The following is a 7,692-nucleotide window of genomic DNA, read 5'->3' on the forward strand; positions in this document are numbered from 1 at the left end:
GCTGAACCAGCGCCGCCTCCAGAAGTGGGTGCACAACCAGCACCTGCACCATTGAGCTACCTGCATCTTTCCACTTAACACAGCACTAGTTGTCTAGTTCCACAATCTCGTGTAGAGAACAAGTGAGCTCGAGCAATGGAGTTGGCGGCGGGGGCCATGGAGCCCCTCCGCGTCAAGCTCGGTCAGCTCGTCTTGGATGAACACAACCTTAATATCAGGGTGAAGAAGTGCGTGACGTCTCTCGCCTATGAGTTGAAGATAATGCACGCCGCCCTCCGCAAGGTGGGCGACATACCGCGCGACCAGCTCGAGGACCAGGTCCGTGTCTAGCCAGGAATGGTGAGGGAACTGTCATACGATATGGAGGATGCCGTCGACGCGTTCATGGTGCGCGTTGAAGAGAGCGCCGACGGTGAAGCCGCCACAATCAAGAGAGTTAAGAAGTTCCTCAAGAAGAGCACCAGATTATTCAGGAAGGGCAAGGATCTCCATCAGATCCATTGATGAAGCTCAAGGTCTCGCAAAGCAGCTGGGAGAGTTGCACTAGATGCACGATGCCAATGCTACTGATGCTATTGACCCTCGGCTGATGGCTATGTATAAAGATGCAACAGCCCTTGTTGGCATTGATGGCACACGAGATGAGCTCGTCCAGATGTTGATAAGTGATGAGGACTGGAAGAAACGAAAATTGAAGATAGTCTCCATTGTTGGATTTGGCGGATTGGGCAAAACAACTCTTGCCAAAGCAGGGTATGAGAAGATCAAAGTTCAATTTGATTGTGCGGCTTTTGTTTCGGTGTCTCAGAGTCCTGACATGAAAAGAGTTTTCAAGGATATGCTCTATGAACTTGATAAGAAGAAGTATGAAGAAATTCATAAGACAACAAGGGGTGAAAAGCAACTCCTTGACGAACTCGTCGAATTCCTAGAGAACAAGAGGTAGCTTATCCTTCTTAACTGTCCCAATTGTATTGTTCATTTCGTTTTGTAAATTAGATTCCTCTACTTTCTCGTGTCTCTGTCTTTGCGTGCAATTTCTCGGAGATAGCATATGTACTCGTCCATTGTTATGGAAAACTTTTTAATTTATCCCATGTCACTCTCTCAAATAACTTGAACAATAGAAATCGTAGTTATTCTTTGGTTTGTTTACTGACTAACACTCTCGCAAACTGATATATGTACCTCATTGTAATTGACGACATATGGGATGAACAAGTTTGGAGGTTTATCAAGTGTGCTTTCTCTCCGAACAGCCTTGGTAGTCGGCTAATCACAACTACCTGCACTACTTTCCCTATGAGGTACCTTGGCCTACCCTTGTCGGTCACTCGCCTAAGGAGATTTCATTTCCAACTCTTGGAAGACAAGGTTGCCTCTAAACTTGTGCCTTGGCTTGGAAAGCACGTCACCATGGCCGGCCGAACCACCCTTGTCAAGGCGGTTTTGACAAGCGTGGTTATCTACTTCATCACCGTGCTTGATGTGCCAATGAAAGTCCTCATGAAAATTGATAGCTTAAGAAGAGCTTTCCTATGGTCGGCATGTGACAAGGTATCCGGAGGGAAATGTAAAGTCAATTGGGAGATGGTGTGTAGACCCAAAGAGAAGGGTGGTCTTAGGATCCTTAACCTCAAGAAGTTTGCCGCAGCTCTTAGGTTGAGGTGGCTATGGCATGAATGGAAGAACGAGGAAAAGCCTTGGGTTGGGCTTGGGAACCCATGCACTCCTCATGACCATGATCTCTTTGTAGCGGCCACTAAAGTAACTATTGGAGATGGAAAGAAGGCCCTCTTTTGGGAGGCGGCTTGGCTTGATGGAATGAGACCCAAAGATTTGGCTCCACTTCTCTTTGCTCGTTCAAAAAAGAAGAAATGCACCGTGCATAAAGCTTTGGGAAATGATTTTTGGATTTCCCAAATAAATACCCATGATGGCCTCTCCTTTGATCACATTGCCCAATTCTACAAGCTTTGGGAAAGACTTGCTAATGTTCATTTGGACCCTCAAGCTCAAGACACAATGTCTTGGAAGCTCACCAACGATGGTTGCTACTCGGCAAGATCGGCCTACAAAATGCAATTCTTGGCCCTCATTTCATCTCCGATGCCTTCCATGGTTTGGAAGCCTTGGGCCCCTCCGAAGTGCAAGATCTTTGCTTGGTTGGTCCTTCAAAACCGGGTTTGGACGGCGGATAGACTTGCAAGGAGAGGGTGGCAAAATTGTGGCCTTTGTAAGCTTTGCAACCAACACCAAGAGTCGGGAGCCCACCTTCTTTTCAAGTGTCGGTACTCAATCCGGGTGTGGTCCAACTTAAAGAATTGGCTTGGAATCGATGATCTTGACCCAACAATTTGGCATGACTTCCACTCCGTCAAAAGGTGGTGGGCGGAGGTGATCCACAAGAGAGGACAATCAAGGAAAGCTTTGGCCTCTCTCGCAATGCTTGTCTCTTGGGAAATTTGGAAAGAAAGGAATGCTCGGGTCTTCCGTAACAAGTCCGTCACCATCGCTATGCTTGTGACAAAATCAAAGATGAGGCAAATTTGTGGCGTCTAGCCGGTGCCAAGGCTCTAAGTAATGTAATGCCGCGAGAGTAGTTGCTTGTAATATTTGGTCTTGGCTTTTAGCCGAGACGGGTTGTAAAACTTCTAAAATCTTCTCCTTAATCAATGAAAATGGCAAATCTTTTGCCTTGTTTCAAAAAAAAAAACTACCCGCAAAGCTAATGTGTCTAAAGCATGTAGCTCTTCCAGTACTGAAGATTTAATTTATATAAGGAAACCACTTTCTGATGATTACTCCCAAAGGCTCTTCTACAGAAGGATATTTAAAAGCGACAATGGATGTCCTCATGAATTAGAGAAGGTGTCCAAAGGTATCTTGAGGAAATGTGGTGGAGTACCATTAGCCATTATTACTATAGCTAGTCTTTTGGCTAGTAACCAAAAGATCAAAACAAATGACAAGTGGTGTCTTTTGCTCAATTCTATTGGTCGTGGACTTGCTGAAGGTGATAGTCTAGAGGATATGCAAAAAATATTGTCATTTAGCTACTATGATCTGCCCTCGCATCTGAAGACTTGTTTATTATACCTGAGTATATTCCCAGAATACCACGAGATTCAGAGAGATCGGCTTATATGGAGGTGGATAGCCGAAGGTTTCATACGACTTGAGAAACAACGAACTAGCATGTTTGAGCTCGGGGAAAGTTACTTCAATGAGCTGGTAAACAGATATATGATTCAACCAGTAGGCATCAACGCTGAAGGTAGAGCAGCTGCCTGTCGTGTTCATGACATGGTACTTGATCTCATCCGTTCTTTGTCACATGAAGAAAACTTTGTTACTATATTGGATGGTAGTCAGCGTGGGACACCTAATTCTCAGAGCAAGATACGCAGATTATCTCTCCAAAATGGCACGGGGGATACTTCCATTCCTCAGCGCGCTACCACGAGCATGTCACAAGTGAGATCTGTTACTCTCTTTGAACCTGTTATTGATGTTATGCCATCCCTCTCAAGCTTTGGAGTTTTACGTGTGTTGGATTTAGAAGGTTGCAAGATGCCAAAAAGTTGGTACAAGATTAATCTGAAGTATATCGGGAATCTGTTACATCTGAGGTACCTAGGACTAGATGATTTATATATTGAAGAGCTCCATGTGGAAATTGGAGAGCTACAATATTTGCAAACGCTGGACGTATCAGGGTCTCGTATAAATGAGTTGCCCCCAAGTGTTATTCTGCTTAAACATGTGGTGTGTTTGAGTATCCGATATGACACAAATATGCCTGTTGGGATAGGTAAATTGGTGTCCCCAGAAGAGCTGAGCTATCTGAGGGTGGACAGTAGCCAAAACAATGGTAAAGAGTTGGGCCATCTGACTGAACTGAGGGTGCTCGAGATTATGTTGGGGGAATTTGATGGGAGCCTAGAAAAAATATTGACGGTGTCCTTCAACAATCTGCACAAACTGCAAACTCTGTCTATTGTATGTTTCATTCCTTGTGAGGGTGCGATGATCATGCTAGATGGTTGTCAAGCTTCATGCGCACTAGCCAACGCAACCAAAAGTATGAACTGATGGAAAGGGCTAGGCAATCCACTTATACATCTCAACACCCCTCCTCACGTGTGACCGGAAGAAGAGAAGAGGAGGTCAACACGTGGAAAGCAGAATAGCACACGTATGAATGATCGTATACGTGGAGGACATAGGGGTGGGCAAATATTGTGGAAGCTAGGACTCGAACTCGAGACCCTGGGCTCTGATACCATGTCAAGCTTCATGCACTAGCCAACGCAACCAAAAGTCCGAACTGATGGAAGGGCTAGGCAATCCACTTATACATCTCAACAGGGTGCCTAGTCGACAGCTTCTTAAATTTACTTCATTGGTTGTGTTCTCGAAACTTCCCATATGGACTAACTCTTCATCGCTTCCACTCCTCTCAACATTGCATATAGAGCTCGATGAATTGCAGAAGGGGGACATTCAAGTGATCGGGAGGTTACCCTCTCTTTGCGATCTCTGGCTGATAGCGAAGGGAGGAATATGCATTGAGGTTGTCCTGGGGAACAGTTTGTGGTTAGCTCTGGCTCATTCCCCTGTATACAAGTTTGTCGATTCCAAAATATTCAGATTCTGCCATCTATGTTCCCACGGGGACAAATGCCAATGGTTCAATCCCTTCGGTTGACCGTCATAGAATGGAATTCTGAGTTAGACTTGTGCATGGGGAACCTCCCTTCCCTTGAACAAGTCGACGTTGACCTCAGGCATGAAATATTCAGCTGTAAGGTGGTGCAAGAAGTAAAGGTTGCCCTGAGGCTCGCAGTGACGCTCATCCAAACAACCCTAGCTTTCGCATTCGCGTGAGAAATAAAATCTTGTGATAGGGAATGTAGCAAGAGGAACAGACTAGCGAAGGGTTTATTCAGCTTCCTTTCTTTCCCAGTTTCAGCATCCTCAAAAGATCCGTTGAAGATGGAGTGGACCTTGCATCCACGCATGTGCTCATTCGTTTGGTTTTACAAATTGAGCACAAGGGGGCAATGAGATTTCCTTTAACCAGATTGAACTCAACTTTAGCCGGTTAACAGGTTGGCCAGGGTTCATGCTTGTCCTGTAGTTTGAGCAGATGGAGGAAGTGGGGGAATGATAATCTGATATGGATTATGGAGAAAGTGCGAAGTATCAATGTATATGTTAGTTGAATTGCCTATTTGTTGCTAGAATCATTGGTATGAGACGTTTGTAACAAGCTATGCACTCTGTCTAATGAACAATGTACTTCGTGATGCACCACTTATGTTGCAATGAGCTACGTATTTGATATGTTGCTTCCGACGATTCTGAAAAATATGGACTCATGGTCAACCAGTTCCCTTGAACAAAGCTTCCAGTGGATGCCTATTACCTTGTTGTTTGGGGTTGAAATCTTCACATTTCCTAATGCTGCTCCCAACAGTTAAGAAGTACAACTTTTTTTTTTCAAGAACATGCACAAACATCGCGTGTCTTTATTCATTAAGATAGGAAGAAGGGTTTTACAAGAACCTTTTTTTAGGCTAAACAGTGGGTTTCCCCACTGCATATTTTTTCTTTTTTATTAATGAAACAAAGAAGTACAAACTTATTACAGAAGTTGCTTGAGAGTAGCACTTTAAAAAGAAGAGAAGGCCCAAACTCCTCCAAAGGAAAGGAAAAAAGGAAGAACTATCTAAACTGCTGGACCCAAGAGGATAATCCCATATAATTTTCCTTTTCGCCTTATGTATGAGGAGGGCCATTTCATCTTTGAATTTCTTGCGACATCTGTAAATGCTTGGGGTAACAGCCTTGAAAATCAAGTGATGAGGTCCAGATTGCCCATGTGATCAACATGATAATTTCCATGAAGAAAGGTTTGGCAATGGCAGTCTTAAGACTCAAAATAGTCTGCTGAAAATCCAAGGGGGCTCCAGGCTGTAAAGACCAAGCAGGGCATAGATATTGCCAACACATGGTGGCAAAAGGGCACTGGAAGAACAGATGATCTCTGGTTTCAAGGTGTAACCCACACATCACACAAGTGTAATCTGCTAGGAAGAAATTCTTTCTCTGAAGCATAGCTCTAGTATTGAGTCTATTATGAGTGAGTAACCAAAAGAACACCTTATGTTTTTGTTGGCAACAGCCCTTCCACGTCCATTTAAGGGCAGTTAAAGCACCATTCTTTTTCATCATGTCCTTGTATAGCTGGGAAACCTTGTAGGATTTGCTAGAGCCAAAGATAGACCAAGAGTTATAACCATCTCCAGGTAATAAACTCTGCAACATGGTTTGAAAGAGATTCATATGAACCATGGCTTCCTCAGACAGGGGAAGATGAAATAAATAAGTTATATCTGCACATTGGAGAGCTGTCTGTAGAGAAATTGAGTCATTCTTTGCAAAGGAGTAAAGTTGTGGCTAAGTAACTTGCAATGTGTTAGCAGCCATTTGTCCTTCCATACAAGAATGGAATTGCCTTGAACATATTCACATGTGGCTACTTGTTTGAAAGTAGGCAACATCTTTAAGCAATCCCTCCACCAAAAGGAGATTTCCCTGGGTCTTGCAGGAGGCAGGGCAGAAGAATAGTAGAGTTCCCAACTCAATCTCACCCAAGGAATATCAACATGATTGTAAAATTTCTGCAGATGCTTCATTGAAAGACAAATATTTTGGACAGATAAATTAAGAACTCCCAGTCCTCCTTGGTCTTTTGGTTGACAAACCAAGTCCCAGGCTGCCAAGGGTGGGTTCTTCTTTTGCAGATCTTTGTCTCTCCATAGACAATGTCTTATGTATTTTTCTATTTCAGTAATTACTCATTAATAAAGCTTGAGGGAGCATAGGTAGAACATTGGCAACGAGGATAAGACTTAATTCAGAAGTCTGAGTTTGCTCCCATAATTTAGGTACATAGTACATGCAGGAAGCCTTCTTTGCACACATTGAATGAGTGGCATGAACATCTACTTCTTGGGCTTGGAGGTACACATGGACAACCTAAGTAAGTGAAAGGCATTTCACCCAATTGACATTGCAATGCAGAATTAAAAATATTGACTCTATCTTGGGCAATGTTGATGGGAATCAGGTTAGACTTGGAATATTTTACTTTAAGACCAGAGGCAGCTCCAAATCAGTGCAAAACTTCAGTAAGATGTTGTAGTTGTGGAACATCTGCTTGCATAATGATAAGGGTGTCATTAGCATACTGAATAATGGGAAAAGTGGATGTGCAGAAAAGATCTAGAGGCCTTTGTAACATGCCATTCTGCATAGAATAATTTACCAAAGACTGCAATACATCAGCAGCTAAGACAAAAAGCAGAGGAGAAAGAGGGTCTCCTTGCCCAACTCCTCTTTTGCATTTAAAATTAGATCCATGGATCTGATGACCCACAAGTATAGGGGATCGCAACAGTCTTCGAGGGAAGTAAAACCCAATTTATTGATTCGACACAAGGGGAGCCAAAGAATATTTGTAAGCCTTAACCGCGGAGTTGTCAATTCAGCTGCACCTGAAAATAGACTTGCTCGCAAGAGTTTATCAGTAGCAACAGCTTTATAGCGATAGCGATAGTGAAATATAAGCAGCGGTGTAACAAAGTCAGCGGTAAGTGATTATAGTAAAAGCATGATTAAAAT

General features: G+C 43.4%; 1 pseudogene; it reads left to right on the top strand.

Moving 5' to 3' along the window:
• The first annotated feature begins 135 nt into the window (after positions 1-135).
• On the top strand, positions 136-4,890 carry LOC124673552 (annotated as a pseudogene).
• The last annotated feature ends 2,802 nt before the right edge of the window (positions 4,891-7,692 follow it).

The sequence above is a fragment of the Lolium rigidum genome, chromosome 7 (assembly GCF_022539505.1).
Source record: "Lolium rigidum isolate FL_2022 chromosome 7, APGP_CSIRO_Lrig_0.1, whole genome shotgun sequence".
In the NCBI taxonomy this organism is placed as follows: domain Eukaryota; kingdom Viridiplantae; phylum Streptophyta; class Magnoliopsida; order Poales; family Poaceae; genus Lolium; species Lolium rigidum.